The 19,196-nt window shown below is 39.0% G+C and overlaps 1 protein-coding gene across 5 annotated transcripts in view; it reads right to left on the bottom strand.

Annotated features, from left to right (window-relative positions):
- The window catches only part of PNPLA7 (patatin like domain 7, lysophospholipase), a 216,904-nt gene that overhangs the window by 94,854 nt on the left and 102,854 nt on the right, over positions 1-19,196 (bottom strand). The gene's annotated exons all lie outside the window — the stretch shown is intronic.

Here is a 19,196-nt window from a genome sequence, read left to right as displayed (position 1 = left end):
ATTACAAAGTCACATATTCTATAGGCAGCATAATAACCTGAGTGGAAGGCAAAGAAATAATATTTTTTTCTTTTGAAAAGTATACCTGTTATAAGTCTTACTAAAACCTATAATGTTCAGGCAAAACAAGGCTAGAAAGCAGGAGGCAGCCAGCAAAACTATTTGGTTTATTTTAATATAAAATTTTTTTAGTATTTAGTTGGGGAGAGAGGGAATAAAATTTCAGTAAGATCCTGAGTCCTTTAGGGCTTTGTTTGTCTCTAAGTATAGCCATAACCCTAGATACCTCAGATATGCACAATGGCTAAAACAACTACTTAGAAATTACATTCCTTCTCCCCTATATTCCAACTCCCCAAAATCGTATCAACATTATTCAGGGAGCATAAATGTTGAGTTGGTGCCAAAAGCCACTGGGACTAAAAGGGCTTTGCAGCAGAATGAGCTGAACTATTCAGTGCTAACAGCAATCACACCATCATTTCTCTGATGGCAACGAAGGGCGAACACAACAACCACAGCAGCTGAAAGCAATAGGACCCTTCATTTGGTGCCCTGAAGGGAAGGGAGTGGTGCTTAACCGGACATAGTGAAGGGAACAAGGACAGTAAGGAAAAGGTACGTGTGAGGGCAACATGCTGACGTTCCCCACATTGGGGCAGGAAGCCCAGCAGGCCATCGACACCTCATACTCTGGGGCTGGGAATGGTATATAGCTATGGATGCTGTCAGAGAGCTTCCAGAATGTTGGACTGAGAATCAGTCCTACGGTAGGAAAGAGTCTACAATGAACTTTTGAGAGGTGTCTCTGAGGATGTGACAAGGTGCCACTGGGACTCTTGGGTTCATGCTTCAGGGAAGCTCAGGTATTCTACAAGGTGGGTAGAATCTTGCTGAGGCAAGTCTAATTGATTTCTTGCCTCTGAGATCATAGGTACAGAGACCCCAGTTAACTAGGATTCCAGAGAAAGAACAAGGCAAAGGAGAGGGGTTCTAGAGAGGGCAGAGCACATCTATGGAACAGATAAGTCTGTTGGACAGAGAAAAACTGTCCCAAACTGGCCCAAAACACATTAGTATGGAAGAAAGTAAGTGTGGTATGCTGAAAAGGGTACAGGATAGGAAGTTAGGATGCTATTATTCTAGTCCCAGCTCTGCCACTAATCATGAGACCTAAATTTACCTCTCTAGGTCTTAAGTTTCTCATTATAAAATGACAGTATGTCTGAGGGCCCTTCCAGTTCACTGTCTGTTAAGTTAATCATTTTATCGATGTATTCCTGGGCTAACAAATTAGCTCTAGGCACTCTAAGTGGGATGAATGCAGGAAGGCTTTAAGTTAGATAAAAGGAAGAACCTCCCCAAAATGAAGTCTATGAGACACTGGAATGGGTAACCATGGGAAGTTCTTTAAAACTTAGGATAGATCCTAATTTTTGTGAAGAGGTTATAGTGTAGTCTTCCATCTAGGTCAAATGATGAGCTAGATAACTTATATGGCCCACTTTAGCAGAAAGATTCTATGCCTCTTACATAATTATTTTTGGCCCAATCAGTGCCTGTTCCCTTCGACTCTCATGTACCAACATGGGTTCAGTGATGCACTGGTATCTGATGTACTAGAAACATAAGCACAAGGAAATATATTAGGAATTTCAGGACGCATGGGTCTAGGCACATGACAAAAGTAGCACCAGTGGGAACTGGAAAGGAGTCTCCTTCACATGCAACTGATCTAGAAATACATCAAACCCTAGTTAAATATGTCTAATTTTAAAAACGATCATTTCTACAACTAGTAATCAAAAGTTCAAAATAGCTATGATAAGACACTAGCAGCTGGAATGCTAAGGCGGAACAGTAGCTCAACAAACCATTGTTTACCAGTTAAACACCAGTTTTCTACTCATCAAATTCCATGTATTAGTTTTGCTAAAGGCAAAACGTTAAATAAATAAGGTTCAAGTGAGCCACAAAAGGACAGTTTAAAAGAGTGCTTGCTAATATCTAAAAACCATATGACCCCTCCAAGGAGCAAGGTGAACATAGAACATAATCTCAAGCATCAGGTAACATTAGATACAGGGTGATCAGAAAAATGGTCAGCAAAGTGACACAATGGATAGAACACTGGGCTTGGAACCAGGAATACCCATCTTTCTGAATTCAAACCCAGCCTCAGACACTTACTAGCTCTATGACTCTGAGGAAGTCACTTCATTCTGTTTGCCTCAGTTGCCTCATCTGTAAAATGAGCTGGAGAAGGAAGTGGCAAGCCAATCCAGTATCTTTGCCAAGAAAGCCCAAAAGGGGTCACAGAGAGTCAGACATGAGTGAAGTGACTCAACAACAATGACCAGAAGAATATGGACAAATTGAACCTCTTTGCAACACTTCTAATTTTTTTACCACATTCACCAATTCTCAAAGAATTTTTTACCAAATTTTGTCCTTATAATAGCCTGGGAAATATTTCTGGTGGTAGTATTTCTGCCATTCTATATATTAAGGAACAACCAAGAAGATGCAAATGACTTGCCAAAGAGCAGTAGCAATGAGATGCTTCCAACAGTCAAGATACTTTCCACTAGACTTCACTGCCTCATCTCTCCCCCTAGAAAGAGCTAGAATTTTGAAAAAAAAAAAATTTACTGTTATAACTATAGGGCTCCAATTTTTTTTCCATTTATAGTAAATGGAAATAATTCTTCTTTTTCTAATTCCAGAACAGCTATATCACTGGCACTGCAACCATTTCCATTACTAAGATATGCATGGCTAATGTGGCTGATGCCAGTTCAGAACCCTTGAACAGAACCTTGGAACCTTTAACGCAGGAAACTACAAACATTGAGAACATAAGTGAAGAACAACCCAATTGTGCGCAGTATCTTAGCAAATGTAAATCATATAAATAAGTGTTTTATGCTTTCTGTTCAAGTCAAAGAGCTTAATGTTTCTCTACAAGTAAAACCTGATTAATTTAAGTGGTAACTATTTCTAGTCGATATGTCCAAGGGCTTTTGGCAGTGGACTCTATCCTCTGGGAAAAGTACAGATACAGCCAATGCAATGATGTCATCTATATGTCTTCCGGGCTTGTGCTGCTCCTCCTGTGTGGAATCCTACTCATCCTCTAAGGTTCAGCTCATGTCTCATTTCTCTATGAAGTCTCCAGTTCTCTTTTTATGATCTTAGCAGTCCACAGTAAGTTCTCCCTCTTATGGTCCTAAAGTATTTCTTTCCAATTCACTAAGTATTTGTAAAGTTCCCCTGAGCTATGTGCTGGAGCTACCAAGATAAAACAATAAACCATTCCTGACTTTCAAGAAGCTTACATTCTATTGGGGGGAGGGACTATAACACGTAAATATAAAATATATATACTGCACATGGTGGTCTGAGGAGGAAGGAGAAAACCCCAACAACTAAGGGGATCAGGAGATGGCACTAGAGCTAAGGCTTGAAGGAAGCTTGGGATCCAACAGGTAGAGGTAAGGAGCAAATACATTCTACATTCCAGGGATGGGGAACTGCCTTACAAAGGCATGAAGATTGGATGAAGCACTAGGTTTATGGAAAAGTAAATAATCAACATTCATTTATTAGGCACTTACTATGTGCTACTGTGTGCTACTGTGTGCTAAACACCATTCTGGCTCAGGAGAGACAAGAACAAAAATCTTGGTATAATGGAAAGAATTCTGACAGGAGTCAGAGGACCTGGATTCAGATCCCTCCTTTGATAATTAGCGCCTTTGTGACCTTGGGCTAGTTACTCATCCTCCTGCGGCCCATTTCTTCATCTTTACAATGAGGCTTCTGAGGTTCCAACTCTACATCTATGATTTTCTAAGTCTATGAAACAACCACTGCACTCTAGAAACTTATATTCTATTGGGAGGGAGGACACAATCCACATATATTTAAGTTTATACAGAGTAAATACAAGATAAGTTGGGGGGGGGGCACTAGGAACTGGAAGGATCAGGAAAATCCTATACAGGCAGTGGCATTTGAGCTTAGCTTCAAAGGAAACTAAGAATTCTAAGATGGAGAACTGAGAAAGGAATATACTCCAGGCTTGGAGGTGGAAAAAGACAACCTATACAAAGTCCAGGACATGGAACAGAATGTCATGTGTGAGGAACAAGAAGGTCAGATTGGTTTAATCAGAGTATGTGAAGAGGAGTAACGTAAGATATACTTGGAAAGGAAGATTGGAGTCAGATTATAAAGGGCTTTAAATGCCAGAGGAATTTGTGTTTGGTCTTAGGAGTAACAGGGAGGCACCAGAACTTCCTGAACAGGGGAGTGACATGGTCAGATCTTTATTTTAAGAATATCCCTTTGGCAGCTGAGTAGAAAAGAGATTACCCAGGGGAGGGACTCAAAGCAAGGAACCCAATTTTTCAACAGTCTAAGTGACAGACAGGGCCCTTGTACTTTCAGTTGATAGCTGCGTGAGGGTGGCTTGGAGAGCTCTCCAAGCTGAGCCACTGGAAAATGGGAATCAAATGAAGGATGCTGTCACGATAGCACAGTGAGAGGTGATCAGGACCTGAACTAGGATCATGGCCATGTGAGCAAAAGAGACAAATGGGAGAGATACTGTGGAGGAAAAAACTGAAAAGACTTGACAGTCAGTTGAACTTGACAGTCAAATGAGATGAAGAAGAGAGAAGAGTCAAGGATGACTAAAACACAATCTTGGGAGACTGGAAAGGTGGTAGTGCTCTTAAGAGAAATAGGAAAGTCTGGGGCAAGGGGATGAGTTCCATTTTGAATATATTGGACTTGAGATGCTTGTAGGACACCAAGTTAGTAATGAGAGAGTGGAACTCTGAACAGACTAAGGCTGACAATACATATTCAATTCAATTTAGGAAATATTGATTAACCTCCTGTTATGTGCCAAACATTGTGCTGAGTGCTAAGAATACAAATAAGAAAAAAGTCTCTGCTCTCAAGGAGCTCACAATCCAATGGAAGAAGACAACACACAAAAGGAAGAGAAAAGGAAGGGGGGGGTGTTAATATGGAAGAGCATGATGATGATACAGTTGACAAAAAATGGCTGGGCTGTAGGATCAGGGAGCCATCTTAGAGAGATGTTCATTGAACCTATGGGAGCTTAAAAGATCAGTGAGAGAGACTGTGTAGAAAGAACTGAGCCCAGGACAGAGTCTTTGGGAGTTACAGCTGGGAACAGAATATGGATTTTCTCCATATTCTTTCCTCCAGAAAAGAAGTCTGAGGAAAGAGGGAAAAACAGAGACCCAGGGAGGAGAATCTGGGAGGAAGGGGTATGATCAATAATGTCAAAGGCTGCAGAAAAAGAGAAAAGGACCAGGACTAAGAATAAACCATTGTATTTAGCAATCAAAAAGTATTTATTTGTATTACTTATTTGGTACTTACCATCATGTTCGTCAACTTTTTATGAACCTGGGTTTTTAAAAATCACATCAGCTAGAATATGAGCTCCTTGGGGAGAGAGACTCACTCAGTAAATGTTTAATGAATGATGGAATTGCACAGCGAGGTAGCACAGCAAACAGCCAAGGAAGACCTCAGACATGTTATGTGGCCTCGAACAAATCACTTTACCTTTACCTCAGTTTCTTCAAATGTAAAATGGGGATAATATTAGTACCTACCTCCCACAATTATTGTGAGGATTAAAAGATATGATATTATAAAAGCTCAGTGTCTGGCACATAATAAGTGTTTAATGAATGTTTCTTTCCTTCTTATGCAGATTTAATCCCAAGTAAAGAAGTTCTGCTTTAAATGTTTTCAAACTGCTTTAACAGTAAATAATTCAGACTAGCCAATGATCTTCAGTGGAAGAAGTTTGGCCATCATCAGCACATCCAAATTGCTGATGTGTTTCATACACACCATCTTGTATGCTCAAGGGCTGCTGCCAGAACAACATACTAGTGTTCAGAAAAGAATTTGAGATAATGCCTTTTAGAGGACTTAAAAATTAGGAGTGACATCACAGGGCCAGAAAACCAGTTAAGAGGAATTGTTAACAAAAAGATCTTGCCCTGACGCTTGACAGTGGCCAGCTTTATGTTTATGATCTAAAGGGAGGGAAGCAGTATAGTCATCTATTCAATAAATATTTACTGAGTGCCTACTAAGTGCAAGGCACAGAAAGGAAATTTGTAGAGAAAGTTAATTAGGAGGTGTAGCAAACATTTTCCTCCTAGGAGAAACAAGTGACATAAAAGAAAAAAGGATTAGAAAACTAGCCCAATAAAATTTAACTCAAGAAAAATAGAAGTCCAACACATCTGAAGAATGATATTCTGAAATTCTCTTTGAACCAATGAAGCCTAGAAAGCAGTCCCTTGTCTGCCAAACAAGAGGGAGAACCATCCCTCCTGTACGCTGCTTCTGGAAAAGCTTGGGAGATTAATTAACTACTGTTGTCATAGTGCTTCCAGCTCTACTGGAAAAGGCACTTAATTAATAAAAGACAATATTACTAGCTTCAGGTCTTTGGTGGTAGTATATTAAGACTCTACCTTGAAAATAAGAGAGCTCTTCATTAGAGATCGCTGACCAATTCAACACAAGGTAAATTCACATATGTGACTCATCTTCATTCAAGAAGGATGAGAACCACAGTCCCCCATTAGAAAGAGAGGCCTGGTGAAAAGCAGATTGCAAATTCTGTATAAATTTGTGGTTACTGACTGGTTAGTTTTGCTGCATCAACTCACCCTCCCCTTTCTATTTTTAATCTTTGTTACAAAGGATGGTTTGCTGGTCTGACAGGGAAGGGATATATTTGGATATGAATGTGATATAAAAACAAGTGTCAATAAAAATAAGGTTAAATTAACAACAAAAAGTTGGGGGTGGGAGTAGGGGGAACCAAATTGTAGATATTGGCAAAGCCAAGACAACTTTAAGATCTGTGTTCACAAGGGCAGGGAAAGTGAACCAACTGCAGCAGGTAGACCGAGAGAATTCAACTCAACAAACATTTAGTGTCTAGGATGTGCAAAGCACTATGCCAGGCACTAAGGATGCAAAAACAAAAATAGAAGAGTCCCTGACCTCAAGTTTAAGTTCCATGGGGAGGGGGTAGGGATGAATGAACAACATGCACACAGAAAAGCAAAAAAAAGATAATGAAGAGAAGTGGCACTAACAAGCGGGTATCAGGGACATGGCAACCCTCACCCCCCCCCACACACACACACACACAGCAGCACAGAAACCACCCAGAAGGAAGGCACTTCTAAAAAGAAACATTCCTATAACTCATGTAGGAACTATGTCTATGCAACAACAAAAAACAGAACTGGAAGAGACCTCAGAAGGCATGTAGTTCAAACCCTAGCAGAAGCAATGAATTCCCTGATAACCCTGAAAAATGGATTCCATTTCAATATGTTAAGTGATGGAGAATTTAGGGAAATATAGCAGCTTTAACTCTGATACAGGCAAAGATACCAAAAAGAGAGGAATATTCCTTAGGCAGAAGAGGAAGTCAAGGTACAAAATGGAGAGGGAAAAAAATCTGAGGTAGAATTGCTGGAAATTCTTCCAGAGCAATGACTGGCTTTGGACAAGCCTACTCAACATTCTGGCCTAAATGCCACAGTGGCTGGAACAAGACATGGCTTCCTGGACAAAGAGATAAACTGAGCTCCAGGGCAGCTTCTAGTTTCCATGTATGTGGGTATACGTACACTAACATTTCAATTCCAGAAACATTCTACTACATTATGAAAGCATATTAATGTGGTGTATGATCTGGTACCCCTTCAATGAATCCACACTGTGTACACATAGCTATCATAAAAGGGAACTAGCCCCTTAAATTTCTATCATTATTCATACAGCTTTTCAGTTCCAAAACTCCTTTTATGAGTACATACGAGTTAGGCGCAATCTAAGAGTTTGCCCAAGGTCATCGGTAGAGTTGCTGGACACAAAAATCGTATAAACCCTTCATCCCCAGAGCAGTGACCTGACAACAAAGTGCAATCATTTCTCCAGTGCCCAGCGTGAGCTGCAGGGTGTTTATGCTCTATAGAATGAGTCACCATGCTGCTGTCATAGCAACAAATAGGGAATGCAAAATAATACCATCAATTCCAGATCTAATATAGGAACTGGGCTGATATTTCCATGGAGTTATGGGGAAAAAGACCTGACATTTTCTCATTAAAAAAGCTTTGCTGTTCTTTTTAAAAAAAGAAATGCTCCTCATTTATTCACACCTGTATAGATCGCTTCTTACTGAAACTCCCAAGTGAGGATTTAAATTGAAGCCGTCAGGCTTTGGATATTGTTGAAGCAGCTAAAACAAAAGCAATAATGAATGCTGCACAACTGACTGGCTAAGCCTTTCTGAAACTACGGCCTCCCAGGTATTCTCCCTCAGAACTCAGAAGCATCCTAGGCTTGGAGCAGCCCCCAGAGTTCATGTAGTCCAATATGTACTCTAACAGGAACTTTTTCTATATCCCTGGCAAGTGGCATTAAATTTTCACGTGAAGATCTCCAACAAAAGGGAATCTTGTGAAGTAGTTAATTCCACTTTTGGATAGCTATAGTTGTGAGGAAATTGTTCTTTACATTAAGCCAAAGCTTTCCTCACTATAATTTCTATCTATCAGTATGAGTTCTGGTTTTTTGATCCAAATACAACTAGTCTAATTTTTCTTCCACAACATTTCAAATTTTGGAAGATTGAGATCATATGCCTGCAAGGTTTTTTTTTCCAGGCTAAATATTCCTTGTTGCCTCAATTAAGGCAGCTGGTAGTACAGTGGTAGGCACCAGGCCTACAGTCAGGAAGATCTGAGTTCAAATTTGACCTCCAACATTTACTACCAGGGTAACCCTGGTCAAAATACTAAAAGTCTGCCTCAACTGCTTCATCTACAAAATGAGGATAATATTAGCACCTACCTTATAAGGCTATTGTGAAGATCAAATGATATATTTGTAAAAAGAACTTAGCACAGTTTCTGGTAAATAATAGGCACTATATACATAAAAGCTTATTCCCTTCTTCCTTATATGGCACAGACTATAACCCCTTCAATATCCTGGTTCTCTAAATACATTCTAGCTTGTCAATATCCTTCCTAAAATGTGATTCCCAAACTGAAAACAATATTCTAAATGTAGTCTGACCAGAGCAGAGTACAGCAAGACACTGCCTCCTTTGCTCTGAACCCCATAGCTCATTCAATGCAACCTAAGATTACACTCTTTTTGGCTACCATATTATACTCATTTCAAGTCTGCAGGGTGATCTCTTGCACACAACTCCTTGATGCCTCTTCCCATTTTGCACTTGTGTAGATGATTTTTTTGAATCCAAGTGTATTCTACATTTATTCTACTATTGTATTCTACAAGCATATTCACATTTATCCTTCAATTTCATCTTATGATATCTCTTCCCCATGATTTCAGACAGTTTTGAAACCTGATCTCCATCTTTTTGTCATCTGTAAATGAGATACTGATGCTATCTATGGCTTCATCTATGCCACTGTGTACTACAAGGACAGAAGTTCAGACCATCCGACTGCAGCTTACTTAACTCAAAGCTGAAGGTTATGTGTGGCAAGGGCTTGTTCCCCACATAGAGTATGAGGGTGTCATTGTATGGCTCAAAGGGAGGCAGAGCAGACATCTCTAGCATCTTTTCCCCTATCCTTCTCCAAAAAGGAGACTAATTCCTACCAGGAGGTAGAGAATTTAGGCTGACCACTCTGCTCTCCTGAAAGAGAAGGGTTACTGGGCTACAATTATATCTATCTGCTCCCTTAAATATCATTATTTTGGGGGATGTAGTTTTCAGCTTCAAGCTAAGCTTCTGATCACTATTCATTAATAAGGAAAGGAGGGCCCCAAGCTTTATATCTAAGGTTTGATTCTCTTCCCACCAAATGCCAATTCCACAATGAACACATGTAGTAGACAGAAAAGAAACCCATTTATCCAAGTCAATAGCAAAATAGAAATCAGAGAAAATATACATGTGAAAATATATACCAGACAATATAGAATAAAGGAGCTCTCCCACTGGTTCAAGGTAATCCAGTTCAAGAGAGTTACAGATGTCTCACCCCATACTAAATTCCTCAAGTCTCTAATAGAGCTAGCTAGGGGTGTAAGAACATGATGATAAAGACTGCCAGCTTCTCAGTAATCTAAAGTGAGGTTGGCATCATCCATCTTTTCTCTCAAAGCTGGAAGCCAGAAGTACCCAAAGCAACTACAGAAGCTGAAGAGACTTCCCTTTCCTGCTCTCACCAACTCTGCCCAGTCCCTCAAGCAGGCATAGGGCACTGATCTCCACCAGTAAGAAAAGAGTCCTATAACAAAGGATTTTGGGACTTGGGCTACCTTCACAAAAATGTCTCCTCTTTAGGTCTGGTCATTCATTCAGTCAATTCCAAAGTCACTAACTATATCATTACATAGGCCACATCTTTTTATCTCATCCATAAAGATAACCACTGAATTTCTGCAATGCCATCCACACCCCTATATGATCAGGTCCTGGAGGCCAGAGCTCTATCTTATGAAGACTCTGCACTTGCCCAAGAGGGGAACACTGAGGAGGGACATGGTTCTATATTCTTGACAAGCAGATTCAGAGATGGACAATGGAGGCATCCTTGAACTCCTAGGGGACAGCTTCCTCTTGCCATATAACCTGGACAATTTTAGTTAGCTCTTGTATAAGCAGTGGATCCTTTTCCTTGTAAATCTGTTGGAATAGAATCTGTACCAAGTGCTTTGTCAGACAAGTGGAGCCTAAAGACATTTAAAACCTCTTCTCCAGTTGGAATTTTAGCTAGACAGGGACTGACTTCAACCTGAGGTGTACAGTCAATGATTTCAGCATTAGCTGATGATGGTCTGTTGAGAACACTATTTCAGTGCTCAGCCCACCTCTCCAGGAACATATCCCTATCATTTATAAATGTGGCTCCATCAGCACTGAGTAGTTGAGATGCACCATAGGTCTCTGGCCCATAAATTATCTTTAGGGCATTGTAAAAGCATTTTGGATTGTTACTATCAGTGTAAAACTGAATTTCATCTACCTTCTTACCAAGCCAAGAATTTTGCATCTCTCTAAGCTTTACTTGCCCTTTACTTTTGATGGAATTATACACAGCCTTCTTAAAATAGGATGAACCATAAAGATAGCACAAAAGACTTTGACAAATGCCCTCTGAAATTCAAGTATATTACATTTATGAATGAATTGGATTGCTTTCAGGAAATTGCAAAGCTCTTTTACTAATCCCCAAGCTTTCCATGACAATAAAAGCCTATCTTTCTCTTTCTTTTATTTTTATTATAAACCCAACAAGCAACAATAAGAGTATTTCTATATGCAAAACAGAAGAGAAAAATAGGGTTGAGCACAAAACTATGGATCTACAAACTACAAAGAGTTTACGTCTCCCTCAAAGTATACAATTAATTTAGCATGTATCTTTGAAAGTTGTCTTGCCTGTCCTGACTGTATGTCCTTCTGAAGGCCTAGGTTTTCAAGACTAATGTTTACCTGTATTGATCTCTGAAGGAATAAAAATAAACACAGAATGAAGAGGTACTTGATAGGTGTGGACAGGCTATAATATATAATGAATGGAGAATTCTGATGAAGAGGAATAAGGGCTGTTATCAAGAAATTACATGATAGGAAGGTGGACTAGTTATGCAGCAAGAGCAAAGGATGACAGATTGATAGCCTGGAGTTCTCTACAAAGTGAGGAATGCCTCTAGAATACTGGGTAAATCTCCTGTGGTGACCTTACAGAGAACATGAACAAGGGTTTCCCAAGATGGTGAGGCATTGGTGGATTGTGATCTTGATTACTAGAGGGGGAATTCCTGAACCAATGAGACCACAGAACCACTTTAGTATGAGAGCTAGAACTCTAAAAGTTCTGCTCTGGTCGCTACCTCAGTGGGCAAGTAATTTCTTCATTCACTCCTCAGCAATTTTATCTATATAATAGGTTTCATCAGTATCATTCATTTTGGGGAATAGATGCATTCCAGTTAAATTAGCTATAAAGCAAACTATACCAAGGAAATCCTTCTTTTCCACTGACTTCTATTTTAAGATGTATGATCCCTCAGAAGACAATTCCCTAGTACATCAAGTGGAAAATATTTTTTGAGGAAAGGGTCAAGCTGGTGAACAATCTTGCGCACAAGTCACCTATGTAGTTCACTAGCTCTATTTTTGTTGAAAATTGCAGTTTCCACTCAGTTCTTTTTCATTACTACATATTAAGCACTAATGGTACTATGTTAGGCACAATAAAAAAACAGGACCAGGTGGCAGTTGGACACATTAAAAAATGACCCTCCCCTTAATGAGCTTAGTCTAGTTGAGGAGACAAGACGGGACACAGGAAAATTTAACTTCATAACAGAACCTTTTCTCTGCCATGTGACATACCCACCCACAATTTATTCAGCTTCCAAACCATGCACATCAAGTTGGTGACCTAAACAGTGCTCTAATTCTATATAATTTGTTTCAGTTATAATAAAAGCACACAGCTGTGTACTTATAATCCCTTCCCTGTAATTTCAATTTCACCATGTTTCTCTTCTACCATGCATGACTTTAGTCACCCTGGCTTTACTGACCATATTTCAATTACATTCCCTAAGCTACCCCCATATGAAGAGATTACTGATAGCAGGTGAATCACTATTCCCAACAAGGAAACTGTGTTCCCCCCCAAAAAAAAGAACAAAAAAAAAAAGGAAAAATAAAATTAACAATGCAAAGAGATCTGTTCATATGCTTTTTAAGTCAGGAAATTTTACAGATTATCAACCACTATGCTAAAGAATGACAAAGGAAAACGATTACTTCTCAACCATGAAGAATATAAAACCTTACTTAGGATGTAAGACAAATAGAATAAAAAGGTACCAAAAAACTATACACTGCTGGAACAAATAAGCATACAAATATTCATCACTAACATGACTCTTTCACACCAACACACTGACTCTTAAGCCTTCACAACATTGTTTCTGTCTCTCAGAGGTCACCAATGACGACCTACACCCAGATCCTACGTTATTAATTCTCAATTCTCTACTGCTACATAAGGGTTCTTCACCTTTCCTGTATCATGAACTTTTGGTAATCTGGTGAATCTTACAGTCCTCTCCTCAAAATATTTTTAAATGCATAAAATCAGGATTATGAAGAATATAATTGACACTGAAATAAAGTTAGCCAAAATCTATTTTTTAAGTTTACAGACTTTATTCCTCTCTCAACTCTATCCCTGATTATTGAACTTCTTTCTTCACTATTCCCCAGAAGCTTTCTCACTTTGCTAAATTCCAGAGCCCAGGAGACAGGGAGGGCCCTCCTGTGACTGGTGAGGTTTCCTGAAACCTTCATTTTGAGGAAGTGCCCAGGCCAACCACACTCACTCCTTCACTCCTCGGTGAAGTCCACCATGACTCTCTAGCCTTCCTTCTTTTTATATGTTATCTTCCTCCGCTGGAACATAAGTTCCTTGAACACGGGAAATCTTTTTGTTGTATTTGTGTTCCCATTATCTAGCACAGTGATTGGCGCATCACGCTTAATAAATGTTTGTTGACTTAACACTAGGTTAATAACTCCTGCTCTACAGCATTTGAAACTACTTACAACCTACTCCTTAATGCTCTCTCCTCCCTTAGCTGTCATGACGCTGAACTTTGCTAGTTTTCATCCTATTCCCAATAAGGCTATTTCCTCGCTTTTTTCTTTCTAAGGGCACATTCTCTCTCTCTCTGTCTCTCTCTGTGTCTCTGCCTCTCTCTCTGTCTCTCTCTCTCTCTCTCTGATTTCTTCTACTTCAAAAGCTTCCATTATCATCACTGTTAATGTTTCCTACATCTCTATCTCTGGCCTTGACTTGGCACAAACTTAAAACCCACACTAATAATCATGCATTCAGCACTTGCATTTGAATATCTCACCTTGAACTCAACATACTCCAAACCAAACTCATCATCTAGCACCATCTAAATCTCCATCTTCAACCTTGACCTCCTTGACAGGCTTAAAACACATAGAGCTGTAATTACCTATTAGATATCCTCATCTTACCATTTGAATGAATCTGAGATCTCATTAAAATGAATGTTCCCTCCAACGTCACAGATTTAAAACTATATATGCCTGCACTACATACAACTCAAGTCCATGTTCGTCCACAAATTCAACGCTGAAGTCCAATCAATGTGCTGGAGGCTTCCTTACTTTCTCTTAACCTCATAAGGATAACAAAAGGAAACATGGTTCACCAGTTATTCTTCATCCTTTACGTATGACCAGCTGATCTCCTTTTTCTATCATATAGCTCTTTGATTATAGTCTTCACACTTCCTCTTTATATTTCTTCATTCTTTCTTTAAAGAATTTGCTATATGCTTCATCCTTCTCAACTCACCATGCATTTCTCCACTGGTCTCTGAATGTTTTTCATGTTTAATTCTTTAGAAATTGTAGTGTCTCATGATTTGTCACCATACAGCAACACTAACAGAATAAAGGTATTTTTTTAAAAATAGGCCATTATTCCTGGGAAAATCAGGGGATTATTAAAGCAACTGTGCAGCTTCCCAAAGGTAATCCAGCCCATTCTTTTCCTTCTGTTTAATTCTGGGCTCAATTTGCTATTCATTTACACTGCTTGTCCAAGATCTATATACTGATGGATGAGTTCCACAGCTTATCTTATATGTCCTAATCTAGATAATAGACATTCTTCATCCACTTGATTTTTTCCTAAGAGGATAGTTGGGCCAAAAAACTATTTTGAGTGCTAAAATGTTTATAGTCTTACAGCAACAGGCATGATGTCACCTGCAAAAAAGGAGCATACTGTGGATCTTATTCACCATTCATAGGAAATTTCCCAACTTAGACTTTGCACTGGATCTTCTCTATGACATGGAGAACACATATGACAAGCTTATGCCTCCATATTTTATTCCTCACTGCATATTAATGATCGAAGTGTTAAACAAGATTCTCTTTTTTGTTATATCTTTCAAGAAATCTTGAAAGGAAGGGAAGGAAAACATCTTGTTGGAAGAGTGTGGTGGTACTGAATAAAGTGGTTTTTAAAAAAAAAAATCAACAAACAATAATCAGAGTTTGTTCCTGTATGCTCTAAATGTTTCATTAAGATGTGTAATGACAAATATGTGCTCTGTGGTGGAATACGACTAGGGAATATTTGCCTGTTCCCTTCTAATACTCTCATAGAGCATGTCCTTGATGCATGTATAAATTATTCTCGTAAAAATTTTATAACTACGAAAGGCTGGTAGGTGGTGATATTCTCTTGGTCACATTTTTTAAGATATTAGCTAGGTCTGTTTTTTTCCCAAAATGCTGGTATTTTTCCATTCTTCAGATACCATATGAATCAATACCTTAAAACCTCTTAAAATTGTGTCATCACTAGTATGGATCCCCTCTATGTACACTTGGTTCAATTAAGCTGCTTTTCCCACCTTCTTTTTAATTCCACTTCTATTTCTCCTATAAGTATATCTAGGACTGTGATTAGAGTCCAAGAGTTATGGTTCTGCTATCCCTAGTGATGAAAAATGTTTTGAAATTTTTTTCTCATTTTTCTTTTCTTTTCTACCTTTGTTTGATTTTCATCTTTGCTTTAACATGTTGGTGATCTGACTGTACACAGACATCTGATTGGGGAATGATTTCTATTTCATTAACAAGTCATTTCATGCCTTTGAAAGAAAAATAAAACTCATTTGTCGTGATGTTATTAGGTTGTTTCATCAGCAATGCCTTCTCATTCTTTTCTTGAATACGAGGTATGGGTGTGAAGCTTCTGTGAAATCTTTGAAGTCATCAGCATCTCTCATTCCTTATTCCTAATCCATATTTTCCAACATTTTTCTCATTAAACTTACCTATTCCCAAATTTGTAACAGAGTTACCCAGCAGCAGTATAAAATTTTATAGTGTTTTAAGGTTTACAAAGAACTATACATTTGTTACCTCAACTGATCCTCTCGGTGGCCAAATCCAATGGCCTTTGCTCAGTCTTCCTAACCTTTCTCCATCCTTTGAGACTGGTAATCACCTTTTTTTCCTTGATAATCTCTTCTGCCTAGGTTTTTTTGGTGAGGCTTGCCACCTTGAATTGAGGTTTTTCTATTTTGCTAATTATTTCTTCTATACAGGCCATAAATTCTATTTTCACAAGTCTTATTTCTCTTTTAAACTATTCAGGAACATCTAGCTGAAGCTTCAAGCAGAGGATCCTCTGCTTCATCCACTTGGTTGTTGGTATTTTTTCCACTGTTTTGTAATACTTATTCATAGACGCCTTAATTCTTTTACCTGACCTGGAGACCATACTCCCTTCTATTAGTATTTTCTCTCTTGATTTATATGCTTATACTCAAGGTCTTTGAATTTTCTTCCTCCTGAGATCTTTGGTGATTTCAGTCTTGTGTTCTTATTTTCCTTTATTTTCTTATTTTCCCATTTTCTGACTTCCTCCCCTTTAATAGTTATTTGCCTAGGTGCTGGATCTCCAAGTGCCTCAGACCCATCACATGTTAGGCAATTCATGGTTCACTAGCTTCTATCTCTGCCCTCAGTCACTCCTGGAGAGACAGAAATGGCCTCAGTTTGATGCTAGGTTCTTTCCCTCAGGCTTAGTGGAGTGCCACACAGTCAAACACACAAGGCTTACTTGCTTTCTATCTATTCCTCCATTCTCTGGCAGAGCTCTGCAGTGACAAAGAATGCTGTCACACTGCTATCAAAGCCTGGGCAAATCTGGATTTCTTTGGCACTGAGAAGATGGGAAGGGAGGTAGGGTGTGGAGGTGAGTTCTATTGCAAGGCAGGGATCTTCTGTTTCAGAGAGTGTGGTGGGTGGCAGGAGTGCTAAGTGACTTGTGTTAGGGGCTAGAGAACAGCCTTCTCTACTGTTAGTTCATTAGGTTTTTTACCTCATTTGGGTTCTTGGTGTTTAGGACATGGAGACAGTTTATACTGCTTTATCCCTAATTTAGAGAGGTTTGAGAGGTGAGGATCAGGGAAATGTCTAGTCCTCCATCTTGTTTGCCTAGGTTTTCTTGACACTCTTTTCTCCTGGTTCTCCTCCTATCTGACTGATCCTTCTCAGTTTCCTTTGTGGGTTCTTTATGCACATCATAACTCCCAAATGTGGGTGTTCCCCAACATTCTTGCCAATGTCCTCTTTTCTTTTCCCTCTGTATTCTCTCATTTAGTAACCTTATCAGCTTCCATAGGCTTAACCATTGTCTATATGCAGATAACCTCCAAATCTATATATTCAGCCTTAATCTTTCTCTTAACCTCCAGTTTCATATCTGCAATTTCCTACTAAACATCTCAAACTAGATGTCCCATGGATATCTTAAACTCAACATGTCCAAAATGGAACTCATTACATTTTCCTCAAAACCTTCCCCCTCTACCACTCAAGCCTGGATTACTGCAATGCCTGCTGGTTGATCTCTGTGCTTCAGGTCTCTCGTTATTCCATTCCCTCCTCCACTTGGTTGTCAAACTGATCTTCTTAAAACATTGGTCTGACTATGCCACAAGACAATGCTCTCTTCCCCTCCATTGCCATTCAATAAACTCCAGTGGTTCTCTGTTACTTCTAGGATCAAAAATAAAATCCTGTTTTTGACTTCTTCATGACCACCTTAGCCCCTTCCTACCTTTCCAATCTTCTTACACCTAATTCCCCTCCACATAATTTTCAATATAGTATCGCCTCCTCAGTGTTTCTCACACAAGAATCATCTTACTCCGAGCATTTTCACTGGCCATCTCCCATGCTAGGAATTCTTTCCCCTCCTTATCTCCACTTCCTGGCTTCCTTCAAGTGTCAGCTAAAATCCCACCTTCTGCAAGAAGCCTTTCTTGTTCTTCCTTGGTGCTAGTACCTTCCCTCTGAGATTCCCTTCCATTTACATATATTTATATTGTATGTACATAGTTGTATACATATTTTTTCCCTACATATATTTAATCATAAGCTCCGTGAGGTTAGGGGCTGTTTTTGCTTTTCTTTTTTTCCCTGGTGCTTAGAACACAACAGTCACTTAATAAATGCTTATTGACTTAACTTGAATAATGCTGTCATTTGGGTGCTATTATTAGCTCCAGATGAGGAAAGCAAATGAGAGAGAGGGTACCTAGGATCATACTGCTAGTAATGATATGAGGCAGGATTTAACCTTAGGTCTCCTGGCTCCAAGTTCAATTTGTACCCACTGTACTACCTAGCTGCCTGAGTATCAAACAACACAGTGATTTCATTTGGAACTCTAAATTGAGTTCTTCATATAATTTCTCTATCTTTTTATCTTCTGTGATAGATGTTGGTACAGAAGCAGCAATTATTTTCATACAGGTCTTTTTGCAGAATATTATCATGAACACTGCTATGCAAAATAATCAAATTTCCTATGAAATTATTTTTTTGTTGCCTTTGAACACACAATTAACTAATTCCACCAACTCCTTTATTTGCTGTTATTTGATTCTGAGCCAACCTTCCATTTAGCTAAGTTCTCTTGTGCTTTAGTTTAGAGCAAAAATGTCAAGACTGATATAATTCAGTTCCCTTGAGAACATTCATTTTTGGGATCTCAGTCTTAGAGTACCAACTTAGCACTCTTTGTTCCCTTTTCCACCTTTTATCACCACCACTTAAGAAATAGAAGGGGCTGCACAGGGCTGAGGATCATTTTGTATTTTTATTTTCTGGGTTTCTAGAACCCAAAAAAATTCATCATGAAGTAATCTGCCCTTCTATATATAACTCGTCTGGTAATGACTTTCTTTTAGATGGTTAGTCTCAGAAAGCATACCTCGTCTGCTGCTTGATCATACCTGAAGCTTTTCTAAGGATTGTAAACACTGTCAGAACTTATGCTCCTCTGGCACTGCCTTTAAGAACCAAGAGTCCCACTTCAAACTCAACAAATCCCAAACCTAACTAATCAGCTTATTCTGTATTTTCAGCCCTGATTTCTTCCACAAGCTTAAAACACACATAATTATTTAGTAGACATCTGTATCCAAATATCTCATGTCAAATATAACATGTCTCAAACCAAATTCATCTT

The sequence above is a fragment of the Notamacropus eugenii genome, chromosome 1 (assembly GCF_028372415.1).
Source record: "Notamacropus eugenii isolate mMacEug1 chromosome 1, mMacEug1.pri_v2, whole genome shotgun sequence".
Taxonomy (NCBI): Eukaryota; Metazoa; Chordata; class Mammalia; order Diprotodontia; family Macropodidae; genus Notamacropus; species Notamacropus eugenii.
This window is presented reverse-complemented; position numbering and strand designations above follow the sequence as displayed.